This window comes from Lathyrus oleraceus, chromosome 6 (genome assembly GCF_024323335.1).
Source record: "Lathyrus oleraceus cultivar Zhongwan6 chromosome 6, CAAS_Psat_ZW6_1.0, whole genome shotgun sequence".
NCBI lineage: Eukaryota > Viridiplantae > Streptophyta > Magnoliopsida > Fabales > Fabaceae > Lathyrus > Lathyrus oleraceus.
Window position 1 is genome coordinate 51,225,213 of NC_066584.1, and position 25,837 is coordinate 51,251,049.

Sequence of the window (25,837 nt, forward strand, 5' to 3'; positions counted from 1 at the left end):
AACATTATAGGTCATTTTGACTGAAACCCTAATTTTGGGTCAACTTACTAAGGGGATAACTTCCTTAATTTTTATGATTTTGAGGTGAGACAAAATGAATTGGAAATATTGAGATGTCTACGTCAAATTTTATGTTGGACAAAATTTAATAATCCTAAAAGAAACACATGTGATAATACAAAACATTATAGGTCACATTGGACGTAATCCATTAAATTTGAAAAAGTACCCAACTTCAAATGCCAATACCTTTGTCATAAAAAATCCAAATGATGCAAAATTTGAGTCTAAATTTATCATATTGAAAATATCTACAACTTTGACGTTGGAGGTTTTTCGATTTGAATCTTGCATCATGGAAACAAAGGGGTTTAATTAGGCTTACTTTTGGTGAAAATTTTCAAAGGTGACTTAAACATGTTTTGTACCTAAATTTTCACAGCCAGTTTTCATTAATTTCCAAATTCCAAATGATTTTTTTCCCAACATGATTTTTGTTCCTTATTTCAAGGGCTTTCCAACCATTAATCACATTACTTTTTTGGACTTACCATTGGTGAGTTTCGAAGAGCTCTTCATTTATGTACATTTTGGCATTTTTATGATGAAACTTAATGTGCAAGTTAGTTCCCTCCAAAATGCACGTCCAATTATTCTTCAAGTGAACTCAGCAAGGTTTTGCACCCATCATTGGGCCTCACATGTGCCTGTACACGCCCATGCATATCCAATTTCAAATGCCATGCACACGAGGGAAGCATAATGCACAACCAATTTCAACTATAAATAAACACTCCTTCTCATTCATTCATCAACCCTTTGGAGATCTGAAACGCTGCAACATTGAAACCATAGCCATACCAAAGGAATTTTTCAGAATTTTTTCTCACTTTCGAGCTTGAAATTCAACATCATTAGTTGATCTTCAAAGCTTAATTCCTTAACCTTTCATCTCCACTGCATCCCTAGAGCAAAGAGGAGTCAAGATCTTGAAGGTTTTGTGGCTTAAAGAGCTTCAATTCAGAGTTATACCTTAAAACTTTTTGGATCTTATATTCTCATTTCAATGTAGCTTTCTCTTGTTTGTGTGGTTTTCTGAAGTCCTCACACTTAAGGCAAGCCAATGGTGGTTTCAATTTTCCATTTCGTGCACTTACAGTTGGTACACCATGATCTTCCACTTCACATTTCTCTCAATATAGAAAGAGTGAGGAAGATCTGTGGATACAGTGGTGATCTGCATCACATGAGCTTCAATTTCATGTTCTTATTTTCCATTTTTGTTAAAAAAAATTCTCTGCAACTGGTGGCTGGAATTGGTTGGTCCACCGGAGAAGATGGTGGTTTCCACCACCATCACCATGTGTGTCACTCTTGGCCTTTGGATCATGAGTTCAGGATATAATCTTGGTCCTTCATTGCGTTTACTTTATTTAATTCATGATGTTGCGCATTTGACTCGAACAAACGCTGCGCCCTCACATCTGGACTGTTCTTGGCTGCCACATCAATTAATGAATCCCATCCAGTGGCTGCGCATTTTTTCATTTATTTCTATTTTCTTTTATTTTCAGTTAATTCCTTTTATTTTCAAAAATTCATAAAAAAAATTATTTGAAGTCATAAAAATATGAGACCAACTCCAAAAATTTTCTTGAAAAATCTAGTTTCATATTTTGATTTTTAATTATTTTTGTGACTTCATTTAATATTTTTTGTGAATTATTTGGTTTTTAATAGTTTTAATTCATTTTAAAATACTTTCCGACTTTTGAAAAATCCAAAAATATTTTCCTAGCATTTATGGATCATGATAAATCAATGAAAAATAGTCTCATCAATTTCTTATTTGATTTGAGATTTATTTGAGATTTTAATCCATTTTGTTCTATTTTTGATTGTTTTTAATTACTTTCTGATTTCAAAAATTGTTGAGAAAATTAGTCAAAGCTTGTTTGACCATGTTAGACCTATGAGAATTTAATTGGACTTGTTGAAGTTGATTTGAATTGAATTTGAGGTTTGACCTTATTTGATTATTTTTTATTTGCATTTTATTTTAATTCAAAAAATACCAAAAAAAATATTGTTGACTTGTTGACTTGTAATCTTCTTTTCTTTTCTGTTTGGCATTGATTGGTGTTGATTTAATTAACATTTGATCAATTGGATTTAATACTTGTCTTCTTTTCCATTCCCTTTCATCTTCATCCCATTCTTTTCATCATTAGCCAATGAGTTAAGTTCTTATGGTTGGTCTTGACAAATGAGAGGTTTAACCTTCTTTGATCCAAACCAAACTCAATTTGATCCATGATCAAGTGAGTTGTTTTGTGTCCAAGATAGGTTGCATCTTGGTCAAGCAAATAACCTAAAGACAATACAAGGCTCTTCCCCTTTTGTTTTGGCATGGCAAGTTTATGGAGCTTGGATTACTAGTCATGATCTCTAACTTGTGTTCTTTGCCTATATTTTTATTGACCGGCCTCAGATAGGTATGACTACTACATTAGTCCATTTACGATTGCTTAACATAGCGCTACATTGTCTTATGACAAACTAACATAACTTCACCAATTACTAACTTTAATTTGAGCATTTAATTTTCTTGTCATTTACTTTTAATGTTATTTATTTCTTGCTCATTATTCATATTGATTTTCCCTTTGCTCACTTGAGCACATATTTTATGTTTATGTCATTTTTCTTTTGCTCATTTGAGCCCATTATTGTATATAAATATATTGCTATCTTGTGTTTGCTTTGTGTTTGTTTTGTGTGAACCAAATTGAAAAAGGAGAAAGGACTTAGAATTAAGACTTACCTATGCTTAAAAGGAGTTCAAGAGCAACTAGGCCTCATGCCTTTAGAATGTTGAATCATTGAAGAGCAACTAGGCCTCATGCCTTTAGAATGCTAAAATCCAAAGTTGATCTCAAAGGACTTCTCATCCAAACTTATTCTTTGTCCATTCCCCTTATTGTGTTGTGAACTTTTTGATGTTTGTTCTTATGTGATAGGGATTCCACCTTGAGATTGTGCAAAAGGACCATTGTCACGAATATCCAAGTTGAGAGACAAGCCAAATGGAGATCCTAGAAGCTTGAATTCAAATTGTCTGATTGCTTGATTTTTTGCTAAGTCTAAAGGAAAAGAGCATCTTGAGTCATCTCTATGACTTCAAGAAAAGGAACTCCAAGGGTTTATCTTTCCCCTCTTATATTTGTATGCTTTAGGACTAGCTATTCTCTTCTTCTCCCGACTCTAACCAAGCCAAAATCGTTTTCTTCAAACTTTGACTTTGTTTTAAATTAGAAACATGGGCCTTAAGCCTTTGACTTTTCAAAAATATTTTCATCAATACTCATTGTGAATAAATCTTAATCCAACTTTGACTTAATTTTGTAAATAAATCTAACTTGTAAATATAACTCACTTCAAGTTGTTTTTGTGGTTCCAATGGCCACCTTATTAAAACCCTTTCAAAAACATTAGTCATAGATTTGAGTTATCATAGTGGTTGATGCAAATCTCACCTCATCCTTAGTGGTTGGATTATAAGTCTTCCATGCTTATTATAGGGTTAACCCCTCACTAGCATGTTGAAGCCTTCCTCACATGGTGGATTATTGGTTTAGGTTGAGTTTTCTCCCTTTGATAACAAAAGACCTTAAGGCTTTTGATCAAATCAATTCACCAATCTTTGAGATTTTTACCCCGAACTACGAGGTTTTGATCCTCCTTTGTGATGGTACGTATGCAATGGGTTCATCCATTCAAACAACAAAATTTGTAAATATAATCTATTCTTTTCTCATCCCTCCAATCTTTTGCACAAATATTTTCACAAATACCAACCTACAACACATGTTTGCAAAAAGGGTTCCCTTAGAGTACTAAGGATGTTTTGGGTGCGTAAAACCTTCCCATTTCATAACCAACCCCCTTACCTAAATCTCTGACATTTTTATTAGTTTTTTATTTGAAAAACTTCTTACCTCGGCTTTTGTTCGCTTTTTAGCCTTTCCTCTGGATAAATAAAAGTGCGGTGGCGACTCAAATTGTATGTTTACTTTTGGTTTAGTTAATAAACCTAAAGGTAACGAAAACCCCGCTACATAAAAGTGGCGACTCTGCTAGGGACACTCAACCTCTCTAGTGGGTTTAGCTTACTTTTTGCTTATGTGTGTTGTATGTTTATATTTATTTGTGGCATCTTTTTGTGTAAATCTGGGATGACTGTGTTGTTTGTAATGTATGAATTGCTTGATATATTAATTGCTTGTATGCTTGGTTGTCTCTTGTGAGATGAGTTTTATACCCGAACTCGAGTGCACTTATGATAGGAGAATGGCATAGTCTTGTTGAATTTTGTGGAGTAATTGGTTAACAAGTTAACTTGCAAGCCAATTCACTTGGTGGAGGTCTTATTGGGATCAATAATGTCACACGAGTAGTCGTGGTTAGGCATTAATCTTTCCAATATAAACCTTAGAAGCCAAGGACCTTAGATACCTAGCCCATCTTGGCCTATTTTAGGACGTAGTGAGAAGGTCGTTCAAGTGTAAGACTTGAGGCGATTGTTATGCGATACTACACTCATAAAAGTCCCTCTTGAGAATATTTTTGGAGGACGAGTAGTCATTTTATCCGATGATATCCAAAAGATGAGATGATGACTATGGGAACCTTTTTAGAACATGATTGTCAGGTTTTACCATAGTACACTCCCGTTGGGTGGTTCTTAACCAAGACTCCATGCTTGCGACTCTCAACAAACCCTTGATTCACGGTCGATTCGTTCTAGTATATCCTCAATATCAATGGAACTTGGGTGTTGATAAGGTGTAAACCATAATCCACCAAAATGGATGATTGATATTGATGATGACTCGAGCCATCCCGTGACCTTTGTGTGGTGTGACTTGCTTGATCCTTGAGTGTGTTTGTTGCATCCATGCATCCATTCGCATTCATGTCATCAACAATAAAGATTTTACAAGGAACTTAAGAGGTCTATTTGCAAATTTTCAGACATGGATAAGCAAAGAAGGAATACGAAGAAGTACAGTTTCAGACAACCCGACTTGAAAGAGTTAAGGAGTTTGACATCTTATGTATTAGAGCCTTTGGAGTTCAAAGCTAGCCATGGGAAGCTTCTGTCTATTCTTTCTACTAAGGTGGATGAGGGTCTGATGAGTGTGTTGGTGCAGTTCTACGATCCTCTGTATCGGTGCTTCACTTTTCCAGATTTTCAGCTTTTGCCTACCTTAGAGGAGTATGCCTATCATGTGGGTATACCTATTCTTGATCAGTTGTCGTTCAGTGGCTTGGAGAAGATTCCGTCTTCTCAAGGGATTGTTGATATGCTTCATATGGATGTATCTGACATTGTTGCCCAAGCTACTTTGTTTGGGAAGGCCATGAGTAAGGAAGCTTTTGAAGCCATATTTGTACTCCTCATCTATGGGCTAGTGTTATTTCCTAACATCGACAACTTCGTGGATGTGAATGTTATTAGGATTTTCTCTTCTCTTAATCCCGTTACGACTCTGTTGGGTGACACTTACTTTTCTTTGCATATGAGGAATGCAAAGGGTGGTGGTTCCATTGTGTGTTGTCTGCCTCTGTTGTACAAGTGGTTTATTTCGCACTTGCCTCAGACGCTTGCCTTCAAGGAGAACAAGGGATGTCTACGGTGGTCAGCGAGGCTCATGTTTCTCACTAATGATGATATCTCTTGGTATAATCATGTTTATGATGGTGTTCAGATTATTGATTCTTGTGGTGAGTTCTCCAATGTACCTCTTCTTGGTACATGTGGTGGAATTAACTACAACCCTACTTTGGCTCGCCGTCAGCTTGCGTTCCCCTTAAAGGATAAACCTAACAACATTTTGTTTGAAGGCTTGTCTTTCAAAAGGGTAAAGATCCCCAGAACTTGAAGGATAAGATGGTTCGCGCCTGGCACAAAGTTCATAGGAAAGGGAGGAATGAGCTTGGTCTGAAGAATTTTGTTGCTTTGGAACCTTACACCTCTTGGGTGAAGAGGAGAGCTCTCGAGTACCGCATGTCGTACGTATATCCGAGACCTACCCCTATGATTATGGTTGGGCCTTCAACCCTCCCTAATCAAGGAGTAGAGGAGTTGAGAGACGAAGACCGGTCGCGTGCATGGGTTCGTGAGCGTGAGGAAGTTCTTCAGCAGCTCAAAGATAAGGATGCAATGATAGAATTTCTAGAGCATCAGGTCATTGATGAGCCTGATGATGTGGTTACTTCTCTCCTTCCTCACTCATCTAGGTTTTGGAAGAGGAAGTATGATCAGCTTGCCAAGGACAAGGCCGATATGGAAGCAGCTTATGAGAGAGAGGTGAAGAGGCTTCGTGCAACTTATCTTCCAATCTCGAAGGCTTTGGACGATTGCTTCTAGGGCTCCATAGGATGTTTATTCTCCTTTTCTCTTGTATTGTATTTGGTTACCAAAAATGTACTACTTCTTTGGTGTAAAAAAATTTAAAATATTATTACTATGAGTATTTCATATACGTCTTAAAGATTCAACATTTTCCAAATGTTTGAAAATAGATCTCTATAAAGTTCCTCTAATAAAAAACAAATCATGTGCACAAGCATTGCATGCATCATATGCATAAGCAGGTTTTGTTCCGAGCTCTTGATCAGTGGTCTAACTCTTTGCTCTTCATTTATTTTGAAGACAAGCTGACACACCGGTATAACGCCAGAGCAAATCATCTGAAGATAATGGAACACCTCGAGCAAGAGAACATGGACCTGAAGGAAGAGATCGCTAGACTGACTGCCATGACAGAGTTAACTCTGGCCGCATAAAGTCAAGCTTCACAAACTCCTGCAACTCCTCCCGCGAGGACGGTCATTTCTGAGGTAGGTACTTCAACAGTGCCCGCTGTAACAGCCCACTTCGCTCCTACTATGCCAGCCGAATTCCCTTGGGGAATGCCATCTAATTTCATGCCAGAGGGTTTTGCCCCTACTCTTACTTCTATGCCGGCATCTAGCCCGGTCCTGTCTGTGCCACCTCCCGTTGTGCACACCTTACCTCGAGTAGAAGACATCATTTATCATTCCGAGCCATCTGAGGGCCCAGACGTATATGAGAAAATGGATGAAATGAAAGATCAATTCCTTGCACTGCGCAAGGAACTGAAGACTTTGAGAGGTAAAGACCTCTTTGGGAAAAGGGTTGTTGAGTTGTGCTTGGTGCCCAACGTTAAAATCCCTGTTAAATTCAAAGTGCCTTACTTTGAGAAGTACAAGGGAAACACATGTGCACCCAGCCATCTTGTGATGTATGCTCGCAAGATGTCAACACAAACCGACAACGATCAACTGCTGATTCACTACTTTCAAGATAGCCTGACAGATGTTGCGCTCTGGTGGTATATGGGGCTGGAGAGTGCAAGCATCCGCACTTTCAATGATCTAGGCGATGCCTTTGTAAAGTAGTATAAATATAATATGGATATGGCTCCAGATAGGGACCAGTTGAGGGCGATGTCCCAGAAAGACAAGGAGACCTTCAAGGAATACGCCCAGAGGTGGCGAGAACTGGCAGCTCAAATAGTGCCACCCTTGGAGGAGAAAGAGATGACAAAGATCTTCTTGAAGACTTTGAGCTCTTTCTATTACGAGCGCATGATTGCTAGTGCTCCCTCGGACTTCATCGAAATGGTGAATATGGGAATGAGGCTAGAAGAAGGGGTCCGTGAAGGACGTTTATCTCGTGATGAAGGTTCCTCAGCAAAGAAATATGGAGGATTTGCTAGGAAGAAGGAGGGGGAGACTCATGATGTGTCTTCCCATGTTAAAAGAAGGCCCTCTGTGAAGAGGAGAGAAGTCCGTCCAACTGTTAACCAACACCAGGTGGCTCATATAGCACCTGCTTTCAGAGAAGTTCAACAACAACCAGCACAACAACATCGTCAACAACAACAGGCTTACCAGCCTCGCAATAATAACAACACCAGCACCAACAACTATGAGAGGAAGAGGGTGACTTTTGACCCAATTTCGATGACTTATGCTAAACATTATCCTTCCTTGATCGATAGGAAGTTGATAACTCCACGAGATCCTCCTACTGTACCAGCCAATCCTCAATGGTGATACAAGCCTGAACTTCACTATGTATGTCATTCCAGCACTCCCGGACATGACGTGGAGAATTGTTTCCCATTGAAGACCAAGGTGCAAGACCTTGTAAGGAGTGGGATACTGTTCTTTGAGGACGTAGGCTCTAATGTGAAGAAGAACCCATTGCCCGAGCATGGGAAGGCAGCTATTAATATGGTTCAGAGGTGCCCTGACAAGTACAAAGTCCTTTATGTGAATGATATAAGGCAATCCTTAGTAGAGATGCATAAGCTGTTGTGTGAACACAACCATTATGAGCATAATCATGATAGGTGCCAGGTGTGCACTATCAATGAAAGAGGATGTCGTCAAGTGAGAAAGGACACCCAAGAGATGCTAGATCAAGGGATGATTGAGATACTTCAGAATCGTAATGAGGATGAAGTCGATGTTATCACTCCTGTGTTTAAAATTCCTGATCATGTTGTTATCAAGTACGATGGCAGCAAGAAGAAAGTGTCGCCAACTCTTGTGATCAAGCCAGCAGGTCTTGTCCCTTATGTATCAGACAAAACGGTTCCGTACCATTACAACGCTATGATGCTAGAAGATGGGAAGGAGGTGTCATTGCCCTCAACCTTTGTCGTGAGCATTTCTGATGTTAGTGAAGTGACCCGTAATGGTCGTGTTTTCTCAGCTCAGCCGAAATCCCACGAAGACGTTGTGAGGAAAGATGCTGTCAATCTTGCCAGTCCCGTGGGGACTTCTTCTTCACATAATTATGTTCCTGTTGTGAAGGGTGTTGACCCTGTTGTTGGTAAAACCAATAATGCTCCTATCCCGGTTGGCCAGTCTGGCATTTTAAAAGAGGATGGTGATGAGATACTGAGGCTCATCAAAAGGAGTGAGTATAATGTTGTGGATCAGTTGCTTCAAACTCCGTCAAAGATATTTGTCTTATCTTTACTGGTGAATTCAGAGCCACACATTGAAGCGTTGCAAAGGGTGTTGGATGTGGTATACGTGGATCACGATGTCACAATTGAGCAGTTTGATAGCATTGTTGCAAATATAACCGCTTGCAACAATTTGAGCTTCTGTGATGCTGATCTTCCCGAAGAGGGAAAAGACCACAATTTGGCTTTACACACATCTATGAATTGTAAAGACGATGCCTTGTCCAATGTGTTGGTGGACACAGGGTCATCACTCAATGTATTGCCAAAATCCACTCTTGCCAAACTTTCGTATCAAGGACCTCCCATGAGGCAAAGTGGAGTGGTAGTAAAAGCGTTTGATGGATCGCGTAAAACTGTGATTGGTGAATTAGAACTACCGATCAAGATTGGACCTAGTGGTTTCCAGATCACTTTCCAGGTTATGGATATTCATCCATCTTATAGTTGTTTGCTCGGTAGACTATGGATTCACGAGGCAGGCGCCGTGACATTCACCCTACACCAAAAGTTGAAGTTCGTTAAGAACAAAAAGTTGGTGGTGATAGGGGGAGAGAAGGCTCTCTTGGTCAGCCACTTGTCTTCCTTCTCCTATATTGATGCTGAGGATGAGGTTGGGACTCCGTTCCAAGCCTTATCTATTGCTGAGCCTTCTAGGAAAGGACTTTATTCATTTGTCTCCTATAATGATGCGAAGTTGGCCATTGAGCATGGTGTAACTACTAGTTTGGGGAAAATGATCAAGTTGGAAGATAACAAATCTCGGGCTGGCATAAGGTACTCTTCTGGTGTTTCTAATGATCTTGGGCTATTCCAGAGTGGGGGTATCATCCACACTGTTGAAGATCAGGAAGCTGCTGCCATTGTTGAAGAAGATGAAGAGGAAGACCTTGACAACTTTGTCATACCTAGAGGAATCTGCAATAATTGGGTCGTTGTTGATGTTCCAACAGTTATCCATAAGTCAATGTAATGTGTTCATTTTGATTAAAAACCCTTCTTCCATGCCAAAAGGAGAAGTGAAGACATTGTTGGCATAATTTGATTAATACAATGATATTAATTCAATAATCGCATGTTAAATGTTTGTTTTCTCAAATTATTTTTCCTTTTTTGCTTTTTGCATGAAATTGGTGATCACCATAAAACCCTAAAAAAGAGGATAAAATCAATTTTTCATCTGCATAACGATTTGCCTTATTTGAATTCTGAAATCTCTTTTATACTCAAAATCATTATGTAGGTTAATCAAACCCATTGAACATAATGATCCAACACCATCTCCCAACTTTGAGTCCCCTGTATTTGAGGCAGAAGAAGATGATGTTGAAGAGATTCCTAATGAGATTACCCGTCTGCTTGAGCACGAGGAGAAGATCATTCAGCCGTATCTTGAGAATCTAGAAACAATCAACTTAGGGTCTGAAGACTGCATTCGTGAAGTGAAGATCGGGGCACTCCTTGAACAATCTGTTAAGAAGGGGTTGATCGAGTTGCTACGAAAATATGTCGACGTCTTTGCCTGGTCTTATGAAGACATGCCTGGTCTAGATACTGATATCGTGCAACATTTCTTGCCGTTGAAGCCTGAGTGTGTGCCTGTGAAGCAGAAGCTCAGAAGAACTCATCCTGATATGGCAGTGAAGATTAAAGAAGAAGTTCAGAAGTAAATTGATGTGGGGTTTCTGGTGACTTCTACGTATCCTCAATGGATGGCCAATATTGTGCCTGTGCCTAAGAAAGATGGAAAAGTACGAATGTGTGTGGATTACCGTGACTTGAATAAGGCTAGTCCGAAAGATGATTTTCCTCTACCACACATTGATATGTTGGTTGATAACACGACTAAATTCAATATCTTTTCGTTTATGGACGGATTTTTCGGGTATAATCAGATTAAAATGGCACCCGAGGATATGGAGAAGGCAACATTCATCACACCTTGGGGAACATTCTGTTATCGAGTGATGCCCTTCGGTTTGAAGAACGCCGGAGCCACGTATCAACGCGCTATGACTACCTTGTTTCATGATATGATGCACAAGGAGATTGAGGTGTATGTCGATGATATGATTGCAAAGTCGAAAACAGAAGTTGAACATGTAGAGCACTTGTTGAAGCTTTTCTAGCATTTGAGGAAGTACAAACACCGCTTGAATCCGAACAAGTATACATTTGGAGTCCGTTCCGGCAAGTTATTCGGCTTTATTGTCAGTGAGAGAGGTATTGAGGTTGATCCTGCCAAGGTCAAAGCAATACAAGAGATGCCTGCTGATCGGGAAAATAGCAAGTGTACTATTTTGCCTGTTATAGTAATAATGGGGAAATTCCCCGAATGTCGATCTCAAGGACTGCACGTTAGTATTGAGTTTAAATTATCATTCAATAAAACAAAAAGTATTAATTTGGGTTTTTGAGTGTAAAAAGAAAATAATAAAGAAATATGAAAATAAGGGTTTATAGAGAAAAAGGAACAATGCTGGGGAAGGTGTATGATTTATCCATGTAATAACTCTGAGTTACTATTGCATCAACAAATATCAATTACTACCAGTTCTCAAGGGTATTTTCTCCCAAGTCCTTGGTGAGAAAACCTTTAATCAATCTACCCTAATTCCTATGTCCATAGCCAATTAGGGTGAAGTTAAGCTGTATAATATCAAGAATGCTCTGGTTCATACAGGGTATCCCTAGTCCTAGGTGATATCTACTGCAGAGTAACCTGATGAAAACCTTATCACTGGCGGTCCAACCTAAGTGATAACCATAGATCAATCTCAATTGGTCCGAAAGAGAAAGCAATAAACACATCAAAAGGTTACCGTAAACAAAATATTATAAATACAAATGTAAACTCAAATTCATTACAATTCTAAATCAGGGACACCCCCCTAGCATTGGGGGGTTTAGCTACTCATATTGTTTAAAACAAATTCAAGATAAAAATTACACATTACAAGTAATTGGATGACTTTGATCTTCAGTCGCTCCCGCTCATGAATCTCTTCAGTTCTCCAAATGCCTTGATCTCTGCAATACTGGATTGCTTCACAATACTGTGGTTTGCTGTATTCCAAGATGATCTTTCCTTTGGCAGAAGACCTCTTTATATAGTGAAAATCCCTTGGCAGAAGGTGGAATTCTCCAAAACGTCCATGCAGCTCAAGCCCGGTGAAAAAGCCCGAAAACTGGAAAATCCACGTTTTGGGCTCACACGGCCGTGTCAGGCTGACACGGGCGGCCGTGTAAGCTTTCTTTCTTGTTTTTTCCTTGATGACACACCCCAGGTGTCCTGACACGGCCGGGTCAGGCTGACACGGGTGGCCGTGTCAGGCCACTATTTTGGGCATTTCTTGTGCTTTCTTGACCTTCCTCCTGACACGGCCCGTGTCAGGTAACATGGGTGGCCGTGTCAGGCTTCCTGAACTGAAAAATCTTCTTATTTCAGACGCCGAAACTTTCCACTTTCTTGCATTTAGTCCATTGGATCTTCTCTGTGGACCTGGAGGGCATATAAACACGACAACCAAAGCGTAAAATTATGAAAACACAAAATAACACTGATAATTAATAAAATTGCTTAAATATCTTACGGGAATGAAAATTAACTATAAAGGTACAATAATGCGTACACAGTGTCTCAAAATCCTTGGTTTCTTTTCGGATAAGCAACGAAAATATAGTGAAAATGGTGACCGATCACCTACGCCTAAACTTAGCTCATTGCTTGTCCTCAAGTAAAGTCCTATACGACAAAGTGTCACTTCCCAAAATTTGTATTCTTACCATGATACTGCTGAGATCTTTCGCCCAAGCCTTCACTCTCCCTTTTATAGTTCCTGCTTTTCCTAATGAGTTTTCAGCCGCACTTCCACATCGAGGTACCGCTTCACCTGTCAGTTTATATCACACTCTCACCAAGTCTCTCGGGGTTAAAGTGTTTTCACTCTCAATTCAGAATATGTAATATCAACTCATAAGTTTGAATAGTTTCTCCTTTCATATCAACTACACATAACACACACTTTTTGAGGTCTTTCGGGTTGTAATGGGGCATGGGTTATGGTGTGGATAATCCAAACAAAATGGGAAACAAGTGGTTTTTGGTTCGGAGTCAATGTTACTATTATTTTCATTGTGTTTGTTCCTTTTATTTCTTTTGCTCTTTTATTTTATTTTTTTAGCTCGGGTTTTTCTTTGTTATTCTTGTTTTTCAACCGAGTGCCTTTCTTTGGCCAGTGCTTCTTTTGAACCCTCGAGTTTATTTTCTTTTCTCCCTTTTTTTTCTCTCGATGATTCTCTTATTATTGTTTTTTTCCGCACTCACCTTGGCTTTTGAAACTTATGGGGATTTACCCCAAACTTAGAATTTCAACACAGCTTAATAATATCAACTTGACTCCGAACAGGGTAAGCAAGTGTTTTGGCCGCGGGGTACATTTACGGGGTGAAACAAACAATGGATACAGGCTCAAATGGGGTTACCGAAGGATAACATTAACGGGATGGCTAGAAAGGCTTAGGGTTATAATCAAACAACATGCCTCAGTGTGTGTATACATGTAGTGAAACTCCCAGAGAACTTACGCAAAGTCAGAGTGATAAAGACATACTTGAATATCGCTCATGATGACAAATGTGTTTGGCTTTTTATGCACTCACCATGTTAGGTAAAGCTTAACAGCATCCCCAATACTTCGAGTATGGTGCGACTTCTTACTCAACTCAGAATGCACAGGGACCCTATGTTAGTTGAGCTTTAGAAATTGCGTATGATATTTTCTTCAGCAGTTTCGACTTTCTGGGAAGATCCTTCACAACAAGCAATAGTAAGTGAAGTGATCATTTCATCCACTACTGCTATTGATCATTACCTCATCCGACTATAATACCCAAAACCTGAAATACATGCAGCACATGATACCTAATAGTAAAAATAAACCAAATGTGAAATGGTAAAAATTAAAAATTGGGAAATAAATAACAAAAATAAAAGCAAAAAGCATAGTAAAACCTCCCCCACACTTGAACTAAACATTGGCCTCAACATTTTCGAACAAGATAGAAGGAGGGTGACTCACAGTGCCCTACTGAGGGGGCTGGATCGGGAAGTGCGACATGCCCACACAAAATTCAAAATTTTCAAACAAATCTCAAATCTGCAGGCCTGACACGGGCCGTGTCAGCTAACACGGGTGGCCGTGTCAGGCTGCTGTTATGCTCATGTTTCAACTTTTTCCATGTGATTACCTTCGCCCTTTTATGCAAGGCACTGTGCAAACCTAAAATAACAAACAAACACAAACAATAATTAGAACTAGTAATGCGTGGGTTGCCTCCCACGAAGCACTTAGTTTAACATCGCCTAGCTCGACGGTTCATTCTCCTTGTTATGGGGGGTACTTCAGCCTCCAAACCTTGTTGCCCCTCTTGTCCAAAACTAGGAAGTTGTCTCTTTCATTAGTATGGATTCCATTGTGCCACAAGTCCTTTATAACCTTCATACCTTTACCTTGTTTTCGTTTTTTTTTCTTGGTTTTTGGAATGGAGATGGGAGTCTTTCCACTCAGGGTGGCTAATGGCAGTGGTGAGAGTCGAGAGAGCCTTCCTGTATCTTTCTCTGATGTTGGTATGTTACGTTGCCTTCTCGCCTCTGTCCTGATTAAGCCCACTTGATAGTGAGATTTTGTATCTTCCTCTAGCTCCTGGTCTTCAATAGCATTCAATGTTATCTCTTTGTCGTGAACTTTCAAGGTTAATGTGCCATGATCCATGTCTATATTGCATCGACTTGTCTGCATGAAAGGTCGACCCAGAATGATGGGTGCCTCGCCCTCTTCAGGTATGTTTAGGATTACAAAATCAACTGGAAAAACCAAGTCCTTTATTGTTACCAACACGTCTTCAGTTATACCATATGCATCTTTTCTTGAGTGATCTGCAAACTTCATATTGGTCTTCATATCACTGATATTTTTAATACCCAGCCTGTGATAGATCGATAATGGCATCAAATTCACACTAGCTCCAGAATCTATTAGTACCTTTTTGAAAGTTATTTCTTTAATTGTGCATGGTACTGTGACCGTTCCCGGATCCTTTTTTTTGCTAGGAATTTTCTGCCCCAGTGAGTTTGCACTATACTGTTCCTTCCAGGATACCTGTTCTTCAGTGGTTGGTTTCTTTTCTGCCATTACCTCTTCCATGAATTTCTTGTACATGGGCATCCTTTTAAGTGCTTCAAACAAAGCCATATGACCCTCAACCTTTTTAAACATTTTCATGAATTTATCCAAGTCTGACTCGCTAGGTCCCTTCTTTGTCACTCTCTGAGGGTAGGGCAACTTAATCACCGGTTTAGTTTCCTCTTTAGTTGGCTCGCTCGGTGATATAATTTCTTTCTTTTTAGCAGCCTTTTTCTCTATCGTCGTGACAGTATTAACATTCTCCTGACCTCTCGGATTTTGAACTGTTTCACTTGGTAAGGAACCTGGTGTTCGAGAACTTGCTAATTGTTGTGCTATCTGCCCCAGCTGAACTTCAAGATTCTTTAGGGAGACGGTGGTGTTTTTCTGATTGTTTCTAGTCTCTTCTTCAAATTACCTATTTTGAGCTGCCAGGGTTTCAATGGCAATCTCCCAGTCTACTTTCCTCGGAGCTTGCTGTTGTTGATATTGAGTCTGATATTGACCTTGACCTTGTTGTGGAACATTCCCTTTTTGATATTTCCAGGAGAAGTTTGGATGATTCTTCCAACCTGGATTGTAAGTGTTAGAATAGGGGTTATTCTGCTGTAAGAATTTTATCTCTTCAATTTGTTGAGGGGTTGCAAAGCAATACATAGTGTGGTGAGGTCCATTACAGATTTCACAAGTGATGGTCTGAGCAGGTTGAATTTGAGCTACCTGTTGAGTACTTATATTCATCGCTTTCAATCCCTTCTCCATTTCAGTAGCGACTGTATCTTCCAAACGAATTTTATTTGCTTATACTTGCAAGTCAATGACTCCTTCAAGTTTGCTTGTACACTTATCATATAATTTCAGATGCTCATTTGCGGCTATCGCTTCAATGATCCTTTTAATACCGGAGGTGGTTGAGAAATTTGTTGATCCATCGGCTGCTATATCAATTAATTGTTTTGTCTTTATTTTCAGCCCATTCACAAACATCTGCATTTGTTCAGTCTGATCCATATTATGAGTTGGGCATGCTACCAGGACCCTTTTGAATCTTTTATAGGTATCTCCCAAAGACTCACCATCTTTCTGTTTGAAGTTCAAGATTTCATACCTTTTTCTCAGAAATACTGATGCGGGAAAATACTCATTTAAGAAAGTTGTTTCCATCTCTTCCCATGAGGTAATACTGTCGGCTGGAAGAGAGTAGAACCACTCTTCCGCCTCTTCAGATAAAGTGAACGGGAACATTCTTAACTTCTTTGCTTCATCGGTGTGACCGTCAATTTTCAAAGTAGTACTCAAGGTCAGGAATCTCTGCAGGTGTTTGTTGGCATCTTCATTAACCTTTCCGGTGAAATATTTTCTTTCAAGTTGCTTGATTGTGCTGGGATGCAGTTGAAAGTTCGTCACATTCACCGGTTGGTTGACAATTGTCAATCTACCACCAGGTGCATTTGCACCTCCATAGTCACCCAGGAGTCTTTCCGGAGGTGGAGGAGGTGGAATTGGAGGAACTTCAACCATTGGTTCCTTGACTTCTGAGTGATCACAGGTACTTTCTTCTGAAGAATCCACTATTTGTTCTTTGCGTCTCCGGTGAAAGGTTCTCTCAATTTCTGCGTAAAAAAGGAATTTTTGCTGAGGGCTTTCCTCGCATACACAGATTACTGAATGAAAATATATAAATGACAGAAAAATAATTTTATTGCAGATCAACAAAATTTTAATTGAACTTAAAATTAAACTCTATATTTTTGGCAGTCCCCGGCAACGGCGCCAAAAACTTGATCGGGAAATAGCAAGTGTACTATTTATCCTTTTATAGTAATAATGGGGAAATTCCCTGAATGTCGATCTCAAGGACTGCACGTTAGTATTGAGTTTAAATTATCATTCAATTAAACAAAAAGTATTAATTTGGATTTTTGAGTGTAAAAAGAAAATAATAAAGAAACATGAAAATAAGGGTTTATAGAGAAAAAGGAACAATGTCAGGGAAGGTGTATGATTTACCCCTGTAATAACTCTGAATTACTATTGCATCAACAAATATCAATTACTACCAGTTCTCAAGGGTATTTTCTCCCAAGTCCTTGGTGAGAAAACCTTTAATCAATCTACCCTAATTCCTATGTCCATAGCCAATTAGGGTGAAGTTAAGCTGTATAATATCAAGAATGCTCTGGTTCATACAGGGTATCCTTAGTCCTAGGTGATATCTATTGCAGAGTAACCTGATGAAAACCTTATCACTGGCGGTCCAGCCTAAGTGATAACCATAGATCAATCTCAATTGGTCCGAAAGAGAAAGCAATAAACACATCAAAAGGTTACCGTAAACAAAATATTATAAATGCAAATGTAAACTCAAATTCATTACAATTCTAAATCAGGGACACCCCCTAGCATTGAGGGGTTTAGCTACTCATATTGTTTAAAACAAATTCAAGATAAAAATTATACATTACAAGTAATTGGATGACTTTGATCTTCAGTCGCTCCCGCTCATGAATCTCTTCAGTTCTCCAAATGCCTTGATCTCTGCAATACTTGATTGCTTCACAATACTGTGGTTTGCTGTATTCCAAGATGATCTTTCCTTTGGCATAAAACCTCTTTATATAGTGAAAATCCCTTGGCAGAAGGTGGAAATCTCTAAAACGTCCATGCAACTCAAACTCGGTGAAAAAGCCCGAAAACTGGAAAATCCACATTTTGGGCTGACACGGCCGTGTCAGGATGACACGGGCGGCCGTGTCAGCTCTCTTTCTTATTTTTTCTTTGATGACACGCCCCAGGTTTCCTGACACGGGTGGCCATGTCAGGCCACTGTTTTGGGCATTTCTTTTGCTTTCTTGACCTTCCTCCTGACGCGGCCCGTGTCAGGCTTCCTGAACTGGAAAATCTTCTTATTTCAGACGTCGAAACTTTCCACTTTCTTGCATTGAGTCCATTGGATCTTCTCTGTGGACCCGGAGGGCATATAAACACGACAACCGAAGCGTAAAATCACGAAAACACAAAATAACACTGATAATTAATAAAATTGCTTAAATATCTTACTGGAATGAAAATTAACTATAAAGGTACCATAATGTGTACATAGTGTCTTAAAATCCTTGGTTTCTTGTCGGATAAGCAACAAAAATATAGTGAAAATGGTGACCGATCACCTGCGCCCAAAACTGAGAAGCAAGTCTGAGGTTTTCTTGGCCGCTTGAATTACATTTCGAGATTTATATCCCACATGAATGCCTAATGTGTGCCTATATTCAAGCTCCTCCGGAAAGATCATCGTCATGATTGGACCGAGGATAGCCAAAAGGCCTTCGAAAGTATCAAAGAGTATCTGTCCGAGCCTCTGATTTTGTCTCCGCCTGTTGAAAGGAGACCGTTGATTATGTACTTGATTGTGCTTGATGATTCCATGGGTTGTGTCTTGGGTCAGCAAGATGAATCAGGAAAGAAAGAGTATGCAATATACTACTTGAGTAAGAAGTTCACTGATTGTGAGTCTTGGTACTCAATGCTTGAGAAGACATGGTGTGCTTTGGCCTGGGCCGCTAAGCGTTTACGCCAGTATATGCTGAATTATACAACTTGGTTGATATCCAAAATGGATCCGATCAAGTATATCTTTGAGAAGCCTGCTTTAACTGGGAGAATTGCCTGTTGGCAGATGTTGTTATCTGAGTATGATATTGAGTATCGAGCTCAAAAAGCCATTAAAGGTAGTATCTTGGCTGATCATTTGGCGCATCAACCGATTGAAGATTATCAGTTTGTGCAATATGACTTCCCTGATGAAGAGATTCTGTATTTGAAGATGAAAGATTGTGACGAGCCTACGCTCGATGAAGGGCCAGAGCCTGGTTCCCGATGAGGTATGGTGTTCGATGGTGCTGTTAATCAGTATGGAAATGGTATTGGAGCAGTGATTATTACTCCTCAAGACACACATTTTCCTTTTACAGCAAGGCTAACTTTCAAATGCACGAATAATATGGAGGAGTATGAGGCTTGTATTATGGGTTTGGAAGAATGTATTGATCTTAGGATCAAACATCTTGATGTTTATGGCGATTTGGCCCTTGTTTTTAATCAGATTAAGGGTGAATGGGAGACGAATCAGCCTGGCCTCATCCCATACAGAGATTATGCAAGGAGGATTTCAACTTTCTTTACCAAGGTTTTTAATCAGATTAAGGTTTGCTTTACAAGAGGAATTTTGACATGGTTCTGCTCAGATGCGTGGATAAACACGAAGCAGACCTGTTGATGACTGAAGTCCATGAAGGTTCATTTGGTACTCATTCCAATGGACATGCTATGGCTAAGAAGATGTTGAGAGCAAGCTATTATTGGCTGACAATGGAGTCTGACTGCTGCAAGTATGTGAAGAAATGCCACAAGTGTCAGATTTATGCGGATAAGATTCATATTCCCCTGACACTTCTGAATGTTATTTCCTCACCATGGCCTTTCTCCATGTGGGGAATTGACATGATTGGCATGATTGAACCTAAGGCGTCGAACGGTCACCATTTTATTCTCGTAGCCATTCATTACTTCACCAAGTGGGTTAAAGCGGCATCATATGCGAATGTGACCAGGCAGGTGGTTGTGAAGTTTATCAAGAACCAACTCATATGTCGATATGGTATGCCAGACAAGATCATTACGGATAACGGATCTAACTTTAACAACAAGATGGTGAAAGAGTTGTGTAGTGAGTGTAAGACCCCAATTTTATCCCCAAGATCCCTCATGGCATCATAACATTGCATTTGGCATTGCCTCAAGGATCATTAGGATCTTGGTGCCCCTTGCCTTTGGGTAGGACTCCTTGTGAGTGGTTTGAGATCACCAAGCATGCTTGAATTGTATATCATTGCTTTTCTCATTTTGTTTACTAACCAAAAGCACAAAAATATGTCACTAACATCTTGTGTTTGTAGCTTGAGCAATCACAAGGTCAAAAGCTTCAAAGAGATCATTAGTACAAAGACATGGTCAAGAAGAGATGATAGCAAGCATGGTAATGGTCCCCAAAGCTCTCATCCATCAAATATGCCTACCTAGTATCTCAATTCATCATTTTGATCAAAGCAAGTCAAAGGGTTTGAGGTCTTGTTCTTCAAGGAAACTCTAATTCATCTGTGCACCACAATGCCTTGCCCATGAAGCAACCTCAGCCCATGGTCAAATATAATCAATGGAAGTTCTTTAACTCTTCATTTTATGCATATTTGAACTTATTTGAGTGTCCTCAATCATCAATTCATCAAGATATGGATTGTGGACTTGAGAAGTTGATCAGTCAATTCATTTGACTATTTTGAAATGCACTGAGACCTAACTTTTTATGTGTTGGTCAAATGGAGATTATTCCAAAAGAAAAAATGTTCTTAAGGACAATATGCACAACTTTCATGTTCATCAAAAATTGATTTAAATCTTGGAAGGCCATCTGCCATTCCAATACATTATAGGTCATTTTGACTGAAACCCTAATTTTGGGTCAACTTCCCAAGGACACAACTCATTCATTTTTTATGATTTTGAGGTGGGATCAAATGAATTGGAAAGATTAAGATGTATACTTCAAATGTTATGTTGAACAAAATTTCAAAATCTCAAAGAAAATACATGTGATAATGCAAGACATTATAGGTCCTTTTGGGCCAAATGCATTAAAAGTCAAAAAAGTCCAACTTCAAGTGCCCATAACTCTTTCATCAAAAATCCAAATGATGCAAACTTTAAGTCCATTTTTATTGTCTTTAAAATATATACAACTTTTATGTTGGATATGTTTCCATTTGGGGCTCGAATCATCAAAAACAGAAGGGCTTGAAAATTGGCCAAATTTAGAAACCTTGCATTGACATATTTTGCACATCACACTTTAAACTCAAATTTCATAAATTTCCACACTTCAAATGAGTTTTTGTCCAACATAACATTTGTTCCTTACATCAAGACCTTTCCAACCATTACTCACATGATCATGTTTGGATTTTTTCATTGGGACTTTCGAAGAGATGAATGTTTAGGTACAAATGAGGAATTCACTTGAAATCTTGGTACATAAGCAATTGCCTTGCAAGTCACACGTCCAATTTCATTTGGCTGATGTTCAGAATTCATTTGGCATTATTTTTGGGCCTTGTGCATGATCATGCAAGCCCATGCAATGAAGCTCCACATGCCATGCACACGGATTGATCACATTCTCCTTGCCACTTCCTCTATAAATAGAGACCTCATTCCATTCATTTCACACGCCTGATTCAACCTGAAATGCTACAGAATTCTCTCCATAGCCATCACTAAAGAAGCAATCTCATTTTTCTCAAATTTTTCATATCTAAAATTCAACTTCATCTGGTTGAATTCTTAGATCTAATGCTTCTAAACCTTCATCATTCATCTCATTAAACTTCTGTTTTGGTAAAGCAAGCAAAGAATCAAGTCCAATTCTCCAGAAATCAAGCTTACTCTTCAACTGGTATTTTCTTCGAATCTCTCATTTCTGTGATCTATTTGCTTGGCCAAAACATTTTCTGAAGTCCTCACTTGAGAGGCAAGCTAGTGGTAGCTTCAATTTTGCTTTTCCTTGATCTGCATTTTGCATACCTGAATCTTCCACCTCAGATTTCTCCATTTATAGGAATCTTGAGTGTGATTCAAGGTTACAGGGGTGATGTACATCACCCCAGCTTCATTTTGGTGTAAGGATCGTGCATTTTCATTAAGGTTTGAAAACCTGCAAAATTGGACGGAATCTGGAGGCTCACCGGAGAAGAAGGTGGCTTCGGTGGCCGCCTCTCTCCAGTTTGAATTCTGGCCGTTGCATGTGTTTCCCAGATCGAATCCTGACCATTGTTTTTTATGACTTTCAACTGGATTCCATGTGATTCATTGACTTTGGTGTTCCATGAGCGCGCGCCTCTGGATCCTTGGATCTGCCAGCTCAATTAGTGAGCTCAGATCCAAGGGCTCTCGTTTTTTCCAATTTCTATTTTCTGTTTTTATTTTCTTAAAAATCCATTTTATTTCAAAAATCAATATCTCTTTCATTTTTAATCCAAAAATTATGGGACCAATTGCATTATTTCCTAAATAATTTATAGTTTCTATTTCAGATTTTTTATTTTTTTTATTTTATCATTTGATATTTTTTGTGAATTTTCTCTTTTCTGGTTATTTTTAATTCATTTTAAATAGTTTTTTATATTCAAAAAATACAAAAATATTTTCCTAACCTATTTGAATGATGATGGATCTGTGAAAAATATTCTCATCAATTTTTAAATTGATTTGAGATTTATTTGAGATTTTAGTTCAATTAGGTTATTTTTATTCATTTTTAATTGATTAAAAAATAGTTTCTGACTTTTAAAAATGCTGAAATTTTTTGTCAAACTTTGTTTGACCTTGTTGAACTTGGGATAAATTACTTGGACCTTTCAAGGTTGATTTGAAGTAATTTTGAAGTTTGACCTTTTCTTTTATTTTTAATTCAAGTTTATTTTAAATATTAAAAAATGCCAAAAATAGTTTATTCATTTCTTGACTCTCAATCTTCATCTCACTTCTGTTTTTGATTGTTTGACCTTGGCTTTTAATGTTATTGGTCAACGTATGAGGATTGGTACATTGTATTTTCATTTAATGCACTTTAATTTTGCCATTTCCATTTCTCTTACCCATCTTCTCCTTCTTCTTCTTCTACTTCTTTTCTTCTTGATCAATGAGTTGAAGGTTGATAAGTAAGCATTGGTTAGGGAGATTTAATCTTCCTTGATTCAAATCTAATTCATCTTGATCAATTGATCAAGTGAATGGCTTTGCATTAAGGATAGGTTGTCTTCTAAATCACGCAAAAGGCTTAAACCAATACAAGATCAATTCCCATTTTCTTTTTGGCATGGCAAGGTGTTGGAACTTGGTTCTCTAATCAAGACTTCTAACTTGTGTTGTTGCCTACATTATTATTGACCGGCCTCAGATAGTTGTGACTTCTACATAAGTCCAATTACGATTGCTTAACATAGCGCTAAATTTGCCTCATGGCACACTAACTATTGACAATTAACATTTACTTTATGCAATTTACTATTCTTGCACATATTATCCATTTGCTTTTCTCTTTGCTCACTTGAGCACATGTTTATGTTAAATGCATTTGCCTTTTGCTCACTTGAGCACATAATTGTGTATATATTATTGTGCTTGTGTTTTGTTTTGATTGTTGTGGACCAAATGCAAAGAAATGGACTTAGTTTCTAGGACTTTCCCTATGCAAAGAATGGAGAATTGGACTTAGATTCTAGGACCTCCCTTATACAAAATTGGAGTAAAAGGATCTTAATGATGAAGATGGATTGGAAGGACAAAATCTCTAAACTCACTCTTGTCCATTCTTGTTTTACTTCATGGAACTTTTGATGTGTGTGCTTTTGTGCTAGGAGTTTCCATCTGAGCTTAATTGGAGGACCATTGCCATGTTCATCCAAGTGGAAAATACAAGATACATTGAGGATCTTTTAAGAGACTTGTTTGATTGCTTATGCTTTGTGGTTGCTTATTCCAAAGGATGGGAGCTACTTGGATCATCAATATGATCTCAAGAGAGGGACTCCATTGTGGTTTTGATTCTTCATCCCTTCTCTTTTTGTTTTACTTAGGATTTAGCCCTTCTTCTTCTTCTCTCCACTCTAACCCAAGCCAAAAATCTTTGTGCAAACATTTAACCATTGTTTTTTTTAAATATTAGAAACCTAAGCCTTATGCTTTTGATTTTCAAACTTTCTTTTTATAACACTTATTTTTTGAATTGAACTTTTAAGTCAACTTTGACCATTTTTGTATATACTTCTAATTGGTAAATATAACTCATTCAAATGTGTTTTTGTGGTTCCAATAGCCACCTTCTTAATCAAAATCTTTCATAACCTTTAGCTATTAGGTTTGAGTTATCCTTGTGGTAGATGTAATACTCACCTATATCCTTAGTGATGGACAATGAGTCTTCCATGCTTATTATAGGGTTAACCCCTCACTAGCATGTTGAAGCTATCCTCACATGGTGGATTTGTGGTTTGGTTGAGTTTTCTCCCTTTGATAAAAAGAGACCTTAAGGCTTTTGGACCAATCAATTCACCAACTTGTTTTGAGATTTTTACCCCGAACTACGAGGTTTTGATCCTAATCTTTTTATAAGATGGTACGTAGGCAATGGGTTTATCCATCCAAACACAAAATGTAAATAAACTTGTATATTCTCTTCTCATCTCTTCAATCATGTTTGCACAAACAAATTTTCACAAAACAACAACCTTTGCAACAAGTATGAAAAGGGCTCCCTAGGAGTACCTAGGATGTTTTGGGTGCCTAACACCTTCCCATTGCATAACCTACCCCCTTACCTAGATCTCTGTTTCTTTTACTAGTTTTTGTTAAAACTATTAGGTTTTTGTTCACTTTCTAACCATTCCCTTGGATAAATAGAAGTGTGGTGGCGACTCGACTTGTATGATTTACCTTGGATTTAGTCAATATCTCTAATGGTAACGAATACCCCGCTACAGAAGAGTGGCGACTCTGCTGGGGAACATTTGCCTAGTGGGTTTTGCCAACTTTTCATGCTTGTTGTATTGTATTTGTTTTGTGACATATTTTTATGCGATTTGGGATTACTGTATTGTATGTAATGATTGATTTGCTTGATATTAATTCCTTGTATGCTTGGTGATCTTTGTGAGATGAGTTCTATACCCGAACTCGAGTGCACTTAGGATAGGAGAATGGCGTAGTCTTGTTGACTTGTGTGAAGTTATTCCTTAGCAAGTTGACTTGCAAGTCCATTCACTTGGTGGAGGTCATGTTGGGATCAATAATGTCACACAAGTAAGTTATGGTTAGACATTACTCTTTCCGATATAGACCTTAGAAGCCATAAACCTTAGTTTACCAAGCCCATCTTGGCCTATTCTTAGGATGTAGTGCGAAAGTCGTTCAAATGTAAGATTTGATACGATTGTTACGCGATACTACACTCATAAGAGTCTCTCTTGAGAATATTTTTGGAATACGAGTAGTCGTTTCTCCGATAATATCCGAAAGATGGGATGATGACTATGGGAACCTCTTGTAGAACATGTTTGGCAAGTTTAAACCCTAGTGCATTCCCTTTGGGGTGGTTCTTAACCTAAACCCCATGCTCGTGACTTGCAACAAACTCTTGATTCATGGTTGATCCGTTCATGTATCCTTAATATCAATAGAACTTGGGTGTAGATAAGGTGTAAACCATAATCCACCAAAATGGATGATTGATATTAAGGATAACATGATCCATCCCATGACCTTTGTTTGGTGTGCTTTGCTTGATCCTTGAGTGTGATTGTTGCATTCATGCATTCATGCACTCATTTGCATCCATGTCATCAATAATGAAGAAAAATTTCAAGGAACTTAAGGGGTTTATTTGCAAAATTTTCAGACATGGAAAGACAAAGAAGGAATACAAAGAAGTACAGCTTCAGACAGCCAGATTTGAAAGAGTTAAGGAATCTG